The sequence below is a fragment of the Ambystoma mexicanum genome, chromosome 10 (genome assembly GCF_040938575.1).
Source record: "Ambystoma mexicanum isolate Mex_15411 chromosome 10, UKY_AmexF1_1, whole genome shotgun sequence".
In the NCBI taxonomy this organism is placed as follows: Eukaryota; Metazoa; Chordata; class Amphibia; order Caudata; family Ambystomatidae; genus Ambystoma; species Ambystoma mexicanum.
In genome coordinates this window covers 724,524,014-724,543,434 of record NC_090932.1, presented here as the reverse complement: position 1 = coordinate 724,543,434, position 19,421 = coordinate 724,524,014, and the positions used below count along the sequence as shown (strand labels likewise).

General features: G+C 53.3%; 1 protein-coding gene across 3 annotated transcripts in view; it reads left to right on the top strand.

Moving 5' to 3' along the window:
• The window catches only part of HLTF (helicase like transcription factor), a 1,760,895-nt gene that overhangs the window by 1,371,706 nt on the left and 369,768 nt on the right, over nt 1–19,421 (top strand). The window lies entirely within an intron of this gene.

The following is a 19,421-nucleotide window of genomic DNA, read 5'->3' as shown; positions in this document are numbered from 1 at the left end:
GTGTGCAGACTAGTTGCACAGGTTTTTGCGTAAATTATTATTCTATGCCCCTCTCTGGCTCTTCTTGGTTCCTACTGCCACTTTACGTGTGCAACCAAATCTAAAGATGGTCACCAGGAGTGTGGAGCTTAGGAGGACCAATGTCATTGGCTGGGGCAGTATGACCCAAAGTGACAGCAATAGGCTATGCAAACAACACGCAGCTTTTTAACTTAAAGCTATATTATTTATATTACCAAGAATTCCCAGCTTAACGACTGGGAATATTCATAGCATGTGAATCCATGCAAGACCCATCTTTGATAACAGGAGTTACAGGTAAGTAACTTGTACCTTGCCAATGGTCGCAGTTCCTGGGCAACACGTCAGACCTTCTAGAGGTCTCGAATCAGTTGGCTCAAGACCTAGCGTGGTGGGCGAGACAACTTGATGAAAGGCGTGTTGTTTTCTACAACATTGGCCCCAGGTGACGGGGGTCATGGACTTATCTCTGATCGGTTGGGCTGCTCTCTTAACAGATCTGTGAGGAAGGCATGGTATCGGGCAGTAGACACAGACAGCCCTAACTGTAAAATGGGAGTAATCTCGACCATTAAACAACAACAAATATGTCCAAGTCAGTCGGGTCAAAATAAAAAGGCCTATACTAAGAAAACCTAACCTTGCTCTCCTTCCTAGAGTGACAAATGTGTTAAGGGAATACAAAATAAAAATAGTGTCTCAAAAGGAAATGTCAGAATGGCTTCAGCACCAACTCCCTTCCCCAGGTTCAACCCCACGCGGTCTAGAGAGTCACTAAAAAAACAAACAAAGGATGGGTGGATGGCACAGTTCTGTCAGTCTTGCACACTTTGGTTTACTGATAAAATTGAACAGTTAAATCTTAGGCTTTCAATTTATGGTAGTTCAATCACTTCGTTAGGCTTCGCCTGCCTTGCCATCAATGCTCAGTTCATATATTCTTAATTTCTTACAGTTCTGCAGAGGCTTCCCTCTGCCGGGCGTGAGCCGGTCTTGTTTCTCTTTCACATCATTACTCTTACGTCCGATACCCTTTCCTCCATACTGCATGAGCCTCCCTTCCAAGGGACGGGAGACGTAACCTTTTTCACCAGAAAAAACCTTATTCCCCTTTAAATTTAGAGGCACGTGGGGTTGTGGCCCAGGGAGCATGCACTGCCCTGACTGCGCCCTCCGGCGTCACACCCCAGTCCCCTTTTCCGCGTCGTCCGGAACGGGCCGAATTCACCAGCGCTCCTCGGTTTGGCTTCGGCCATGTAATTCCACGCACAGATACTTCTTCTTTGTCTTTTTATCATTCAGGTACTCTTTCCTCGGGTGTCACGCTCCTCCCTGGCGCATGCTGACCTCCACAGGGTTCAGCAGGTGTCCATCCTGCAACGGGCTCTTCCCAACTTCAGAACCCCACACCCTCTGCCTACGTTGCCTTGGCCCAGACCACGTTTGGCAAGTTTGTACAGCGTGTGGCTCACTGACTTCAAAAGCGCTGAAGATCAGACTAGTCAGGTGGAGGGAGCTCTTCCAGAAGTTGCCTCCAGAGGACCTCAAGAACTTTGTGAAACATCGAACCAAGCCCAAGGTAGCGCCAATATTCTCCATCGCACGCTGCAAAGGAGACTCCTTCCCAGGGACTATCCCGCGCGGAGGAACCGGTCAGGGCCTTGCACGTGCACCGAGGCTGCTGCAGCTACCGACCTTTGGGCCGAGGGATCCTTGGATCCTCCGAGTGGTAGTGTTGAGGGACCGGAAGGTTTTTGTACCGGATTGTCATCCGCGGGGCTCCGCCCTTGTACCGGCAATATGGCCGAGGGGCTATGCCCTATTACCAGCAATACGTCAGAGGGGGCACCTAAACGCAGCTCTACCGACCCCCGGTCAAGGGTGTGGCACCTACCGGGCCTAGGCCCGAGGAGCAGGATAGGCCTCGTGATCCACACGAAAGAGTCTTGGAGGAGGCCGGGCCCAGCGGGCGGAGCAACATGTCGCAGGCATGTGGCAGACAGCTTGACAAGATGGCCGCTGCGCCAGACCGAGTCAACCGTCTGACGCCATTCCAGGAATTCGGAGAAGAACGAATGTCAAGGTGGGGCTAGCCTCAACCAGGTATCTGGCCTACAGCATATCCCTCTTTTGCACAGGGCAGCTTCCCACTGCGTCCATATGGGCAGGGTACGCAGCGGCTCCAGCAGCTCCCAGCTACCCCATCTGCACCCCATGCCGCCTCTTCGGCCAGTGAGGAGGGGTTCTTCGAGAGGTTCCTCGGCCTCATGAGGTCACCTCGGATTGGGGTTATCCTCAAGGACGCCATCAGGGAAGTCCTACCCGCAATGCTAGCGGCACCACAAGCGCCTCCGCCCCAGGCCCTGGTGCAGCCGCTGCCTCCGCCTCTCCAGCCGATGCCTCAGCCGGTTCCGTACCAGCCTCTGCCGCCTTCTCAGCCTCCGGCCGCGGCCCCTGTACCCCAGCCTCCGGCGCCAACTACTCCTCTTCCTCCACTGTATCTTCCTGATCCACAGGATACGGATGAAGAGGAGGATCCGGATACGCCATCCTCAGCCAGGGCCTTCTACAAACGTCTTGCCGGGCTGGCGGAGTATATGGGCGTACCCGAGGTCGAGCAGCCAGCAGAGGGGGTTCTGGCTGAAGTCCTCACCGACGCCCCTCTGAGAACAGGGATCAAGATGCAGAAGAACATAGTTGCCGTGGCCAAGAAGGGTTGGCTCAAGCCCCACTCGCCCCACTCGGACAATCGAGGCCTGGACGCCAAGTACAGGCAGATGGAGGGGGATACACTCTTGCTCTCGGCCCATCCTCAGCCACACTCCTCGGTGATCGCTGCGGCATAACTGTACTCCAAGCCTGTCGTCCTCAGCCTCCTTCTCTGCAGCCCTGCTAGGCAAGGAGGAGAAGATCTTGGAGACATACGGGAACAAGCTCTCTATTCCAACGCGTCCTGCATCTTAGTCAGGCCAAAGCCGATGCCATTCTGGCTGCTGCTAACCAAAGGTTATGGTGGGAAATTGCGGACTTCCTCCCGGAACTCCCTACTCGGAGCCAATCACGCTTTAAGGGAGGGCTGGCCGAGGCCAAGCTGGTGGCGCATGACCTCATGGAATCCACCGTGGCCTATATTGACACCTCTGGCTGTGCCATCTGTATTGCCATGACATGAGGACAGCCTGGGTCCACGTGTCTCCAGTGGGGGACAGGCTGGCCCTCCACGCGCATTTCTGGCACCAGAATTTCATGGACCCCTGGATCTTCTCCATAGTATCCACGGGGTACCGCCTCCCTATCCCAGCCTTCCCTCCACTCCCACAGGTTGGGACAGCAACTCTTTTGGCAGAGATCCGGCCGCTCGTAGAGAGCCCCGCAGTGGAGAAAGTCCCAGCCTCCCAGCGAGGCTTGGGCTTTTACTCCAGGATTGTCGCCATTCAGAAGAACCACCAGGCGGGCCTGAGAGTTGTGCTGGACCTTTCCACCCTCAACCTCTCCTTACACCTGCAAAAATTCAAGATGGTTATGCCAGATTTTATAGCGGAGACATTGAGACTGGATGTGCTCCCTGGATCTGAAGGATGTGTACCTACATGTCCCCATTTAGCAGCCCCATCGCTCTTTCCTACGGTTCAGGATCATGGGCTACCATTTTCAATACAGGGTCCTTCCTTTTGGCCCCAACTCTGCCCCCAGGGTCTTTACCAGGCTCATGAATATGGTGGCGGCCCTCCTCAGAGCACATGGCTTCCTCATCTACCAATACCTCGACGACTGGCTCGTCAGGGCTACATCTCCAGAAGTGGTTCACCACTCTTCCCATGCCCTTATGAACACACTGCACGATCTGGGCTTCTCGCTCAATCTCAAGAAGTCGCAGCTGCAGCCCACGCAGACTCTGACATTCTTGGGCCTCATCTGGGACACATGCTCCGAGAAGGTATTTCTGTCGGAGGACAAGATCTCGACCATCAAGAGGGCCACCACCCACTTCCTCAGCAGAGAGGTGACCTCCGCATAGTGGTACCAACATCTCCTGCGTCTATTGGTGGCGGTCCTATTAGCTGTCCTGCACACTAGATTGAAGATGAGGAGGATTCAGCGGCACTTCGCGGCCTCATGGAACCTAGAGCGGGACTCTCACAGGCTAATCTGGAAATCATACAGGGCGCAAGGAGCAAGGCTACAAGGGCCCAGTACAAAAGCAAATGGACCAGATTCTGCCACTGGGCAGACTCCAAAGAAATCGAGCCCCTGGCATGTACTTTGGAGGACGTGCTCTCCTTCTCGGCGCACCTCGCCCACTCTGGCGTTCAGGTTGACACTTGCCGTACATACCTCGCAGCCATCGGAGCTTACAGGAACTCGGAGGAGGGGATCTTCTCATCCTCCAATCCTATCTACCCGCCCGTCAAGAGGCTGCACCCGGTGTGGGACCTCAACATAGTCTTGGGCACCCTGGCGCACAAACCGTTCAAAGCCAATGGTGTCCCATGATCAGGCTGGTCACCAACAAGACAGCCTTACTAGTCGGACTCACATCGGCTCGTAGAGTCTGCGAAATCCAGGCGCTGGTCGCCTCAGAACCATATACTACCTTTCACAAGGACAAAGTAGTCCTGCGGACACACCCAGCAATCCTGCCCAAGGTGCCGTCTGCTTTCCACTTGAACAAGGAAATAGTCCTTCCTATGTTTTTTGCCGATCCCAAGGACGAAGCACAGAGTGTGCTGCACTGCCTGGATGTCAGGCGTGCCCTGAAATTTTACCTGCACAGGACCAAGTGCTTCCGCAAATCAGACACACTGTTCGTCACTTTCGGAGGCTCAAGATCAGGCTATCGGGCCTCTAAGGCTTCCATACCCCGATGGACGGTCTCTGCCATCAAAGAGGCGTACGAGGGCCAGCACAATCCGCTTCTGACAAACTTGCACACCCACGCAGTCAGGGCCAAGGCAAAGGCAATCCCATTACTGCGCCATGTCGCATGGCAAGTCATAAGCAGGGCGGCCACTTGGGCCACTCCCTCGGCCTTCTGCAAGCATTACTGTTTGGATGCTGGCTCTAGATCTGATGCAGCTTTCGGACAGGCTGTTCCCAGGAACCTATGTGCTTAAGGAGGGTCTCCTCTCCACCCTGGGGCTACATTCAGTTGTAATCGCCCATGCAGTATGGAGGAAAGGGGACGTGGTGTAAGAGTAATTATAAGTTACTCACCGTACTGACTAACATACTCTTAGTCCCCATTCCTCCATACGTCCCACCAACCTCCCCCATAATACTGTTGTCATAAGGCAATGTTAAATCTATTGTCGATGCGCCAGTGGGGACTGCGGTGTGGTGCCGGAGGGCGGAGTTAGGGCATTGCATGCTCCATCCCCCCCACCCCCCGGTGCACCACTAAATTGAAAGGGGAAGAGTTTTTTTCTAGTGAAAAAGGTTCCGTCTCCTGTCCCTTGGAAGGGACACCCATGCAGTATGGAGGAAAGGGGACTAAGGACTTGGTCACTACGGTGAGTAACTTATAATTTCTCAGTTCTGCAAAGGCTTCTTTCTGCCGGGCTCGAGCCTGTCTCTCCTTAGTGGGGGGGGTTCCTTTCACCACGTTTTGTCTCGTATATCTTTGCACTGTCAAAGACTTTTGAGACTGCAAGGAATTTACATAGACCTCTGCATGACCACTTCGACCTCTCTTTCAACAATCCTTCAATTTACAATCAATAACATCTTGTGGCACCAATACGTCTTGGTACTTGTGATTCTCACTTTCTTTAGTCTGCCCTCTTGGCCTTTTCAAAAGTTCATGTGTATAACCGATATCTCTTGGTGTTTGTAGTTCTTATTCTTTTTTAGTCTTTTTCAAAGTTCATATTCAACACCAATTACTTCTTGGTACTTGTAGTTCTTATTTGTAGATCTTCTTTTTCACTTGCCTTCTTGGCCTTTTTCCAAAATTCTCATTTTACTTTTGCCCTCTTTGCATATTTCACATTTCACAAATGTCACTTTCCTCTTATTCATTTCTCTGTCCTTATTACGGTTTCCTTTGATCTCCGCTTGTAATGTCTTTCACAATTCATAACATATCACAGAGACTTTCGAATGTGTGACTTCATCTCACAGGACCACTCTGCTATTTTGTATCCTTGTCTTTCAACAATTGTTCTCTTCATTTGCGTTTTGTCGGCACACATGCAACCTTCATCTTTCAAATTACAATCACTTTCCCTTTAACATTAACCAGACTCGCTACCTCACCGGCTAGGTTAATTGGATTTCTTTCATCTTTTTCCTGCAGCTGAAGGCCGTTACCAATGCCTCTTCTGCTCCTCCCCAACTCCTCTGTACACCCGGGAGGGTCGCGGGCCGCTTTCTGGGAACTTAAACGTTTCTTTCCTCTGCTCGGCTTTGCTCTTCGAACGCTCATGGCCTCCCAAAAGCATGGGAATCTTGCCTGGCTTTCTCTTGATACTGTCAAACGGTTTGCATCAGCCTCGGAAGAGCTGTTCCTTCTCGAACTCTGCCTCGCTCAACGAGTGCCTGTGCACGCCACCTTTCATCTTCACAGGAAGTGCTAATAAGTGACACGTGTACATTGTTAGAGCTACATGCCTGACTCTGCCTGGCCTCATTACAGGGCCAATGCATGTCAGCGGATGTAATCCTTCTAACCTCATTCCTCATTTTCCTTGGTGCAATCCTTTTGTCACGACAAAGTGGGGTGGGGGGAATTATGGGAGTTGTAGTTTCCCATAAAATAAGCAGTGATATTGGTTAAATGGGTTGTGGAAAAAAGGGGAATACCATGTCTCACCATTGGGTGCTTCTCCTCCACTCCCTGAGGGCCCTCACCCAGATGATACTCCCTCGCTTATCCACCCACAGGGTCGGGATTCAACAGCAATGGCCTTTCCCTGGCCACCTGAGTACAGGATCTTGGGGACTAGGTTTTGAAACACCCTCTAGTTTTTCACAGATCTTACAGTGAGCGGACTGTGGTCTCCGTGTCACGCGTTCCACTTCATGGCGTATATGGACCGTGTGGAAACTAGGACGCCATTGAAAGTTCCACTGTCCTGCTTTCACTTTCTGGTGTGTGGGTCTAGTTTATTTTCCTTTCGGCAGCTTTTTCCTTAAAGCCACGCTTCCTCCGGTGCGTTGCAACCCTTCGCTTACCTTGTTTTTTCCGCGCTGTACTTAGCATACCTCCCCGCTTTCTTGCTACCTTCTGCGGCTCGTTATCCTTTCGGCAGCTCTCGTGTGAGCTGTTCGCTCTCCCAAGTCCGCTAAGATCTCTGTTTGCTCTTTGGGCTCCGTAGCCTTTTTGGTGCATTTCTTTTCCCCTCTTTCGGTGACTTCTGGGTTTTTCGGGCTTCTCTACTCCAGCATTTTCCTCGTCTATTTTCCCGGGCCTCCGCCAGTCTTGTTGAATCTGCTTTCCTACTATCCTTAGCTCTTCGGCCCTTTCCTTTGTTCCCTTCTTTTTCCTGTGTCTCTTTCACTTTCTATTCTTCTACTTTCCATCCTTTATTTTTTTCCGTTCATATTTCTTCTTCCCTCTGTTGCTCTCTGGACGCTTTTTGGAAAGCATTTCGACCTTTTGGACATCATGGTACTTCCTCTGTCATACAACTCTGCGACAGACGAACTTTCAGCGGTCTGTTCACTATGCTTGGATATCCATCTTATACTTACCACGCCATCTGACTTCTGCAATCAGCCACAATTCCACAACACCCTTGAGAGGTTTTTTCTGCCTTGGGCTTTTTCCTCTCATTTGGCTCTGGCGGGAAGGGGTCCCTTGCCGGTCTGTTTTCTAGAGACGGCAGGATGGCGTCTACCCGAGGGAGACCATACCTCTACAAGAAAAAACATCCGATACGAAGGAGGAAGGGGAAACAATGCACACCGTCCTCAGAAGATTCAGGTGAGGAGGAGGGGGAGAACCGAGTGTGTGACAATCGAGAGTCTGCAAGACAGGCCAGTGAGTTCACTGAACTTTCAGAGCGTGATACTCCCACAGAGTCTCTGGGGCACATCAACTTGCTGCAGTTAAGAGCAATCAGGCTGGCCCTGGTGGCTTTCCTCCCCTCTGCAAAAGGGAAGACTGTGCTGATCCTGGCGAACCACACAGTGGCAATGCACTACCTCAACGAACAAGGTCGAGTGGGGGACCTTGTCTCTGTGCAGAGAAACCATGAGACGTTGGTTCTAGGCTCTGGAGAAAATCTCCCTGATGGTGGCTTATCTGGCCGGACCGGAGAAGGTCACAGCGGCTGCCTTGAGCAGACAGACCTAGGCCTCCCACGAGTGGGAAGTCTGTCAGGAGGTTCTGGAGGAGATCTTCTCTCTTGGAGGCTTGGGGGATTCCTCAATTGGAACTCTACGCTTCCAGGGTCAACAAGAAGTGAGAGTTGTTCTGCTTCAGGGAATTTACTCATCAGGGAACTTTGGGGGACACAATGAGGGACGTGCCCCTTTATATGTTCCCGCCGATCCCAGTTATCCTACGGATCCTCCGGAGACTAAGTCTGTTTGGAACCACGCTTATCCTGATCGCCTGGGACTGGGCCCGGAGAACGTGTATCCAGAGTTTCTGGACATGTCCATCTGCCCTTCCTGGTGTCTTATGAGTATAGTCTATTTGCTCTACCACTGTGCAGGGCGGGTCCTCCACCCGAACCTCAGTAGCCTGAACCTTCATGCTTGGCTACTGAGCGGTTGAGATACAAGGAGTGGGACTTGTCGGACAATGTCCTCAATGTGCTCCTTTCTGCTCGGAGGCTCTCTGGGAAATCCATTTCTCCAGCATGGGGTCTGGCATGGATTCACATGCTCATGAATATTCCCCGTCGTCAGGCTGGGAATCCTCGGTAAAGAAAAAACCAGTATCAGTTTCGTTTCTGATCTGTCTTTCGTAGTAATAACCAATCACTGGTCTCTGCGTCATACTGACCACAGCCAATGACTGCCCTCTACCTAAGCACCGCCTCTGGCAGCCATCTTCAGATTTTTACCGCACGTTCATGTGTTGGGATCCTCGTGCTATTGCTCTCGAGCGTTAGTGCTATTTTTCGCGCTTTTTCACAAAAAACTTCAATTCTTTCGGTCAAAAGAGCCTCAAGCTCCACCGATCCTACATCCGATCAACGGGGACCCGTGTCGGATTCGTCTGTGCCCCTCAAGGGTGAAGATTTCGTCGAGCTACACTTCGGAGGACTCCAGAAGCTTCTCAGGCCCGGTCTCGGAGATGGCCCAGGAGAAGGGAAGCTCGACGCCCGGAAAGCTGTTCAGGGTCTGCCCTGGATGCCAGCTGCAGAACGTCTTTAAGGAAGACGAACACTCTTTCTGCCTTTACTGCCTTCATGAGGACAAAACGCACGTGGAGAAGGACTGTGCGTTTTGCGGCAACATGTCGGAACGGACCATGAAGGACCGTCATCAACGTCTCGCCAACTGGCTGGAGGGTAAGAGCCCGTCTGGCGAGAAGAAGAAGAAATCCGAGCGGTCTTCTAAGACCTTTGAGGGCGCCCCGGCGACGGGGGCCCAACATAAGGCCAAGCACCGCGAGTCCGCTGGCACCGGGAGCGCCGAACGGTCGGGCTCTACGGGCGCCAGGCAGGGCGCACCCTCCCCGGCACCATCAACCACGAGCCAACGCTCTGGGTCGGGTAAGAGGAAGGCCGAGCACCCGGCGAAGCTCCTGGAGAGGCCCCGGTCGAGCTCTAAGGCAGAGGAGGAGCGTGGCAGTGCCCCCTCCCTCAAGGATAAGGCGGTGAGCGCACCTAAGGTGGTGAAGGCCTTGATCCATCCGACCAAGCCCTCTATCGAAACGGTCGCGGCGGCCCTGGCTCAGCCTGTGGAGGCTGCGCCAGTGGTGGCGACCTCAGGGCCCAGAATCTCCCTGCCTCCTCGGAGGGAGTCTTCTTTTGTGCCCATCGATAGGACCCCCGTGAAACCCTCCGTGGGGAAGAAGAAGGGGGGGCAGGGCGTCGTCGTAGATTCGGCCTCTACCTCAGAAGAGGAGCTGATCGAGGTCTTAAGCCACGGCCTAGGCGTGGAACAAGGCCAGCCCGTCGGAATGGACCCCGACGCGGGTGACGACGACGACATCGTCGAGGATACCGACGGGGCCCCTGCTCGCCCGTCGGATTCCCCTCTGCCAGCGCCGCGAGACAACTCGGCGGCCATTTTGTTGGCCATACAGTCCTTATGCACCGAGATAAGGACGAGGCTACCGTTACCGACGGAGGAACCTCTCCCGTCGGGGGATCCAGAACCGGGACCTTCTGGTGTTCCCCCTACCAAGAAAAGAAGGATCCATCCTCCACCTCCTTTTCAACCGTCGCGCCCCGTCCAGCCCTCCTCCCCGTCCACCCGAGGGGATGATACGGGGACTGACACGGCAGCGACGGGTACGGACGACGAGGCATACGACAAGGATTTTCCGTCGTCGCCCCCCACCAGGGCTTCTCCGCCCGACGAGATCGGATCTTTCCACTCCATGATCTCCAGGGCTTCCGAGCTTTTCCAACTCTGCCCTGAGGAGAAGAAAAAGGAAGGCTTCCTTTATCAGCGGCGCGAGGCCAAGAGGAAGTCGGTCCTCGCAGTGCCTCTGTTGGACGACATTTGGGATGAGGGCCTTTCCCTCCTCAAGAACCCTTCCACTACGCCAGCTAGAAGAGACCGGTACGAGAAAAAGTACCGGGTCCCGGACACGGCCCCCCTATGCCTCCGGGCGCAGCCTACCCCGGACTCCGTCGTCTCCGCGGCAGCCAGGAAGAAAGCGGGGGGGGGGGTGCGGCCTCCACATCGACTTCCCCGCCGGACGGCGAGGGAAAGAAATTGGATGCTATGGGACGTAGAGTCATCTCGTCGGCAGCGACGACGATTAAAGCGGCCAACGCCTTGGCTATCGTGGCCCGCTACGACAGGGAGCTCTGGTACAAGATAGCTCCCCTGCTGGATTTTCTGCCGGACGACAAGAGGGCGGAGGCCCTTGAGATCCTCCAGGAAGGTGAAGTGGCTTCGGACCACGCCATCACCGTGGCGACGGACATCGCCGACACTGGGTTCCGCCAGCTGGGCAACGGCGTTTGCCTTCGACGTCGTGGATGGCTCAAAGCTACGGACTTTCGGCAGGACGTCCAGACCAGAGTCCTGGACATGCCCTTCGACGGGAACAACCTGTTTGGGAAGACAGTGGACGATTCCCTTCAGGCCATCAAGGCGGATACTGAGACGGCCCGGGCCCTTGGAGTCCTGCAGCAACGACGGACGCCCTTTCGGAGCGGCGGAGGCAAGGGCGCCTCCAAAGGTTCCGGCGGCGGTTTCGCTTCCTACCGTCAAGCGGCCCGCTCGTCGTCGCAAGAGGCCTACAGAGGACGAGGCAAGTCTAGCGGACCCCGCCGTCGTCGCCAAGGAGGTCAAGGCGGCAAGGCCGCGTCCAAGCAGGATTGAACCGGCCGTGGGGTCGGACCCCCACCGAAGCACCCCGGTGGGAGGCCGGCTGGCGGGCTTCGTCAGCGTGTGGGAGTCCATCTCCACCGACCGTTGGGTGCTGGACGCCCTGGCCCGGGGCCACGCGCTCGAGTTTCAAAGAAGGTGCCCGCGCGTCCCCCCCGTGGCCAGGAAAGAACTTCACGTCCCTCAACTTCTCCTGGAGGTAAAGGCGATGCTCAGAAAGGGCGCCATCGAACTCGTCCCAAAGAGGCTTCGGGGCTCCGGAGTCTACTCGCGATACTTCCTCGTGAAGAAGAAGACGGGAGGATGGCGCCCCATCCTGGACCTGCGACGGCTGAACAAGTTCATCAAGGCGCAGAAGTTCCGGATGGTCACCCTCCAGCACGTCCTGGGTCAACTGGAGGAAGGAGACTTCCTATCGTCGTTGGATTTGGAGGATGCCTACTTCCACATTCCCATCCTAAAGGGGCACCGAAAATTCCTCAGGTTCGTGGTCCAAGGGCGTCATTACCAGTTCAAAGCCCTTCCCTTCGGACTACGGTCGGCACCCAGGGTATTCACCAAGTGCCTCGCACCGGTGGCGGCGCAGCTGCGCCGCGAGGGGATTCACGTCTACCCCTACCTGGACGACTGGCTCATCCGCGCCAAGACGAAGGAGCTCGCCGTGGTCCACACTGCAAGGACCGTCCAACTCCTCACGGACCTGGGATTCTCCGTGAACTACGCCAAATCCCACCTGGTGCCCGCGCAAGTCGCACTGTTTCTGGGAGCGAGGCTCGACACAGTGTCCCTTCTGGCCTCCCCGTCGGAGGAGAGGACCAGGACCATCTTGGGCAAGGTGCAACGGATGTTGGTGGCCGACGCGGCCAAAGTGAGATCCATCAAGTCCCTCCTCGGGATGATGTCTTCCTGCATCTACCTCATTCCCATGTGCAGGCTCCGGATGCGCCCGTTGCAAGAATTCCTGGATGCGCGCTGGATCCAGACGACGGGCAGCTTCGAGGAAAGGATCAAGCTCGACGAGAGTTTCCGACGAGCGATACGGTGGTGGGGCACCCGCGCGCATCGGACGGCGGGCATGGACTTCCAGACCCCAGCCCACCAGGAGACTGTGACCACGGATGCCTCCCTGGAAGGGTGGGGAGCGCACACCGAAAATCTGCACGCGAGGGGACTCTGGCTCCCGACGGAGAAGTCCCTGCATATCAACGTCCTGGAGCTCCGTGCAGTGTTTTGGGCCCTCAGGTCCTTCCTTCCGTCCCTCAAGGGCAAGGTGGTGAGGATCTTCACCGACAACACCACCACCATGTTTTACATCAGGAAACAGGGCGGAACCAGGTCCCCAGCGCTGTCCAAGGAGGCGCAGGACCTGTGGCATTGGGCCGTCGCCCAAGGGATTTTTTCTGGTGCCGTTTCATCTGGCAGGGATAAAAAACACCATCGCCGACTCACTCAGCAGGGAGCTGCGCTCGTGCCACGAGTGGGAACTACGGCAGGATCTGGTGGATCGCCTCTTCCGACGGTGGGGCACACCCCAGATCGACCTGTTCGCGACGGCGACGAACACCAAGTGCCGGAGGTTCGCCAGCAGGTTTCCCCAGACGAGGAGCATGGGCGATGCTTTCTCGTTCCCCTGGGAGGGCCTGTTCCTCTACGCGTTCCCTCCCTTGCCTCTGCTAATCCGGCTCGTCAACCAGCTCAAGAGGTCACGGTGCAGGATGATCCTCGTCGCACCTGCGTGGCCGAGGCAGATATGGTTCCCGGACCTTCTGGACTTGTCAGCGTCCCCGCCGATCAAGCTGCCGACGGACGCGGATCTACTCTCCAGGGAAGGAGGCGCCATCCTCCACCACGACCCGAAGTCGCTGAACTTGCAGGCCTGGCTCCTGCAGCGCTAGAGTTTGGAGGATACGACATACCGGCCGATTGCAGAGAGGTTCTTGCAAAGGCCAGGGCGTCCTCGACTCTTAAATGCTACGGACACAAATGGAAGAGGTTCTCTGTCTGGTGCCACGCACAGAAGATTAACCCTCTACGGATTACGGCTCCCCAAGTACTGCCGTACCTGCTGACGCTGGCCAAAGCTGGTTTGGCACACGCGTCCATCAAGATTCATCTTGCTGCGATCTCCCGATACACCAGAACCACGGGGCGGACGTCCTTGTGGTCTCATCGTCTGGTGAAAGAGTTCATGAAGGGACTGTTCAGATCGTTCCCGCCGGTGAAGGCTCCGGCCCCGGCGTGGGAGCTCAACGTGGTGCTGACCAAGCTCATGGGACCTCCGTTCGAGCCTCTGCACTCGGCCCCGTTGAAGTTTCTATCGTGGAAAACAGCTTTTCTTGTGGCCATCACCTCCGCACGACGAGTGGGAGAGATCCAGGCCCTTTCCTGCAAGGCCCCGTACTTGACTTTCCACGACACGAGGGTAGTGCTCAGGACGCACCCCTCCTTCATGCCCAAGGTACCGTCGGACTTCCATCTCAACGAACCCTTGGTGTTACCTGTGTTCTTCCCGTCGCCTTCGTCGCCGGCTGAAAGGACTTTGCACTCGCTGGATGTAGCTAGAGCGCTGAAGTTCTACGTGGACCGCACGAAGGGGTTTTCGGAAGACGTCACAACTCTTTGTGAACTTTGGACCTGTCAATCAGGGGAAGGCTCTCTCGAAGGCTTCCATCTCCAGATGGCTCTCCGGCTGTATCATGTACTGTCACCGGTTGGCAAACCGACCGCTGCCTGGCCGTCCGAGAGCCCATTCCACCAGAGCGATCGCAGCTACCACGGCGTTCCTATCTGGTGTGCCCCTGCTGGACATATGCAGGGCTGCTACGTGGAGGTCGACGCACACCTTCACGAAATTCTACTGCGTCGACCGGGATTCCAGGGAGGAGTCCAGGGTCGGCCAAGCAGTGCTGCGCAACCTGTTCGCCTGAGGTGAGCCTGGTGAGGAGGTAAGATGCTTAATGTTGAGTTGATGTGATGCTTAATGTTGAGCCTTTGCCACCTCCCGTGGTTGTGCATGTGTGTACTGCTATGTATTCTTTATTCATGAGCATGTGAATCCATGCCAGACCCCATGCTGGAGAAGGAACAAGTTACTTACCTGTAACTGTTGTTCTCCAGCATGGGTCTGGCATGGATTCACATGCGAACCCTCCCGCCTACCCCTCTGCGGCTCTTCACTTGGTCATACTGCCACTTCACGTGCTTCCAAATCTGAAGATGGCTGCCAGAGGCGGTGCTTAGGTAGAGGGCAGTCATTGGCTGTGGTCAGTATGACGCAGAGACCAGTGATTGGTTATTACTACGAAAGACAGATCAGAAACGAAACTGATACTGGTTTTTTCTTTACCGAGGATTCCCAGCCAGACGACGGGGAATATTCATGAGCATGTGAATCCATGCCAGACCCATGCTGGAGAACAACAGTTACAGGTAAGTAACTTGTTCCTTATGCCTACAGGTGGCCTACATTTTAGATTTGGTTCCAGGAGAAGGACCTGGGCCATTTTTCCTGTCTTCTTCCCCTATATTGGATTTTCTGCTGCGTTATTGCAGGGTTTGTATAACCAGTTCTGATGCTTGTTAATTTGCTTAGAATCACATTCTGTGCATATGGTCCGACATCCAGAGATAACCGCAGAGTATTGCATCTTGTCTTTCGGGGACCGAAAGGAGACGTCGGCATAGGCGTGTCTGTAACACTATCCCTATAGTGAGGTGTAGTGTACCCAAAATCCCTCACGCGCTGAGGTCCCTCAGATTGTTTTTTTCCGCCCAGATAACTGGTCGCCCTATTGCAGAGCTCTTCATAAGAGACATTGTTTTTCAGGTAAACGAGGGTATTTATTCAGTGTACTTCATTGTACCCAAAAAGGACCTCATCATGAGCCCGTGTTGGACTTGCGCCCAGCGAACAAATTTGTCAAACACCAAAAGTTTCGTATGGTAACCCTACAGGAAGTAATCCCACTGTCGAAACGGGGATTATATGGCAACATTGGACATGAAAGAAGCATAGTTTCATATTTCAGTGTTGCCAGCGTACGTACAGAAAATATCTAAGGTTCATGATAGAGGACAGGCACTATCAATTCTTAGTACTCCCGTTCGGCATTGCCTCGGCGCCAAGGGTGTTTACGAAGGTCCTGGCAGTGGCAGCAGCAGACCTGCGCAGACCATCCGTCCCTGTTTACCCTTACCTCGACGACTGGCACATAACAGGGGACTCTTATGAAACATGCCTAGGGAATACTCGGAAGACAATAGACCTCCTGTTCAGTCTGGGATTCTCCATCAACGAGAACAAATCCAGCTTAGATCCCAGTCAAGTCAAGCAATTTCTAGGGGCTCTGATTCGGACAAAGGACGGCCTTGTCTTCCCCTCCAACGAGAGGGTTCAAAACATGCTTTCTCAGATCCCTCAATATGTAGCCAGTCGGGAAGTGACAGTATGCAAGGCCATGCGCTTGATAGTTTTGATGGCATCATGCATTTACTTAGTTCCCCACGCGCGGCTGCGCAGGCGTCCCACGCAAGAGTGGCTCAACAGCCAGTGGTGTCAGTCCAGCGGACAATGGGAAGATCTGGTAGTTGTCTCGGCAGCCCTCGTTCTCTCTCTGCATTGGTGGCCGACTGAAAACCTCTTGAAGGGGGAAGACCTTCACCGCCCCCGCAGTGGAAGCCACTCTCACGACAGATTCATCTCTCACAGGGTGGGGGGCTCACCTGCTTCAACAGACCGCACATGGAGTGTGATCCCCACAAGTAGCATCCAACCATATAAATCTGTTAGCTATTAGCGATATTCAAAGCACTGAAGGCCTTTCAGACACAGCAACAAGGGAAGATAGTTCTGGTCCTGACAGATGACACCACAGCCATTTATTACCTAAACAAACTGGGGTACACACTCTCCAGGGCTATCCAAGCTGTCCCAAAACATTTGTATGTGGACTGTCAAACACAAGATGTTCCTGTTGTCCTAACACGTTCCAGGAGAACTCAATCTTCTAGTGGACATGCTCAGCAGAGATTTCCCATTGCCCTTAGAATATGAATGGCGTCTACACGAAGAAATCATCTTCAACGTCTTCGCAGAATGGGGCTTTCCAGAGATCGACCTGTTCGCAACTCAGGAGAACGCCCAATGCCAAGAATACGCCTCCAGGTACCCACAGAACCACTCCAAGGGGTACTGACCCTGGATAGCATGGTCAGGGAAATATGTCTATGCTTTTCCTCCTGACTCCCGTACTGAACAAGATAGTGCAGAAGATGCACCAGGAACCAGTCACCATGATATTGGTGGCGCACATGTGGGCCCACCAACCCTGGTTCGCTCATCCAATGAAAATGTCGCGTTCTCCCTCTTTCTCCCCCCCCCCATTTGAAACTACCCTGCCCGTACAACATGTCTCAGGATGGGGGGGTGTGCGCTACACTCATGCCCGCAAACTCTGAATTTAGCAGCCTGGATCCTGAGGTCATAGAGTTTGGACACCTTCGACTCCCGCAGAGATGCATGGACATACTCAGCGTAGCTAGAAAACCGAACACTCGTTATTGGTATTCCAGTAAGTGGAAACGCTTTGTCATCTGGTCTAATACCAAGGGCGTCAATCCCATTGACTGCTCACCCACACACATTGTGTTGTACCTAACTCATTTGTTAGACTCAGGACTGGTTTTTAATTCTCTAAAGGTTCATCTAACTGCTCTCTCAGCCTACATTACGTCACAACAGAAGGTGTTGTGGTGGAAGATACCTGTTATTAAGGCTTTTATGGAAGGGGTTAAGAGAATTCATCCCCCCATTTCTCACCCAGCTCCCAGATGGGATCTAAATATGGTTTTAACCAGGCTCATGGGATCTCCCTTTGAGCCAATGCATAAAGCGCGTCTAAAAGACCTTACTTATAAAAAAGCCTTCCTAGTGGCTATCACTTCTATTAGAAGGGTTGTTAAACTACAGGCCCTCTCAGTTCCAGACTCTTTTGTTACAGTCAACAGGGATAAGGTGGTTCTGCACACTCATACCAGATTTGCGCCTAAAAACATTTCAACGTTTCATGTGAACCAATCAGAATCCCACTAGCATGGCAGAAAGAAGCCTGTACACAATAGATGTGCGCAGGGATGTCATGTTTTACCTGGAAAAGACGAAACCACTGAGGAAAATAAACCCGTTTTTCATTTCAGTGGCTGCTGGTAGAGAAGGGGATCCTGTCTCTAAATCAGCGATCTCAAGGTGGATTGTCAAATGCATCACACTTTGCTATACTCTTGCTAAGAGAGAACTGCCCTTCAAGCCTAGAGCACACTCTACTCGGGGCACTGGGGCTTCCATAGCGTTCATTGCAAATGTTCCCCTTGAATCCATTTACAAAGCGGCAACCTGGAGTTCTGTACACACCTTTACAAAACACTATTGCCTAGACACGCATTCTAGATCTGATTCTGAGGTGGGACAAGCGGTATTAAGACATCTTTTCACAACTGTTCCTTCTCACAACCCACCTCCAACTCCGGGTACTGCTCGCTAGTCTATGCACAGCATGTGATTCTAAGCAGATTAACAAGCATCAGTAGGCATGCATTACTCACCGTAATAGCATTTCTGATGATTGCATCCGCATAGATTCACATGCGCCCTCCTTACCTCCCCGCTCGGGGTGGAAGGAACATAGACGTCTGTTAAGCAGAAACCTGTGCAGTTCCTTAGGGACCACTGCAAAAGATTTAGGACTACAGGTGGTTGGCAGTAAACCCAATTGGTAGCAGTCTGTACCACCCAGATTTACCTGGTAGCTGTGGCTGAGCAGTCAGACTTCTCTCAAGATGAGTTAGGCAGTATATAGAGTATACACAATAGGTACAGAGATGCAGTAGCACAAGCAAACACTGACCAGAGCTTTGGTGTAAAAGTATATCATTATTTATTTAAAGGCACACTTGTAAATTACACTAGCACAAAGAGGTAAATACATTCAACACACAGTCACTATTATATATATACAACCCTAATTACTTATTAGACAAGTCTTAATGAGAAACACCACTTATTTTCAGACTGAGGTGAGCGCTTAACATAAGATGGCACTCTAATAAGTTATTAAAAAGGGAGGGAAAAAGGCAAGGTTATGAAAGCATATACATTTCAATACTTTTCAAAGAACCACAGTGAGGCAGCTTAGGCAAAGTCTACTGGAGAGCAAGGAAGTTCAAATGCCAGGCCCACTCTTAGAGCAAGTGAAATGTGTCCAGGATCACACAGTGGGGTTAAGCCCAAAGAGTCTTTGTAGAACGTTCACAAAAAATTGAGATCAAGTCAGGAAAAGTTAGTTAACAGGTCCCAGGCTAGCCCAGGTTAGAAAGTCGAGGATTTACTGTCACCCCGAACGATCTGTCGCAAGGGAAGCCAGACGGGACACAGTACCTGAAAGTGGGAAGAACGCTCCAGCAGGGGCAGTTGTTCCTGGCAGCGGGTGCAAGTCAGCGTTTCGTCCAGAGGAAGAGTGGTCTCGACGTGGAGGAAAGCTGGAGGTTGTTGCGCTGCCAGGGAAGAAACCAGCCGCAGAGTTTCCCGGTTACAAGGTACCACCCTTTTCTTCGCGGTAGTGGTAAACTGTGGTATTCTGGTTGCCGGGGTGCTTGGCACGGGCAAGGCGGTCACGAGATGGTCCAGGAAGGCGAAAAGACGGGCAAACTGGTTATCCCCACCAGTCAAAGGAAGAAGACTCTCCGGGCTGGAGATCTCCTCTGTCGTCAGGAAAAGTGGTGAGACGGTTCAGCAGGGCTCCACCGGTGGTGTCATCATTGCAGGTCGGCTCGGCTTCTCCTTCCTCGGATTCTTTAGGTTCTGTGGCGACTTCTGAAGTTCCAGTCCCCAAAGCCCTGCTTTTATGCAGAAAACCCCCATTCATTCAGCCTAGCTGTCACTC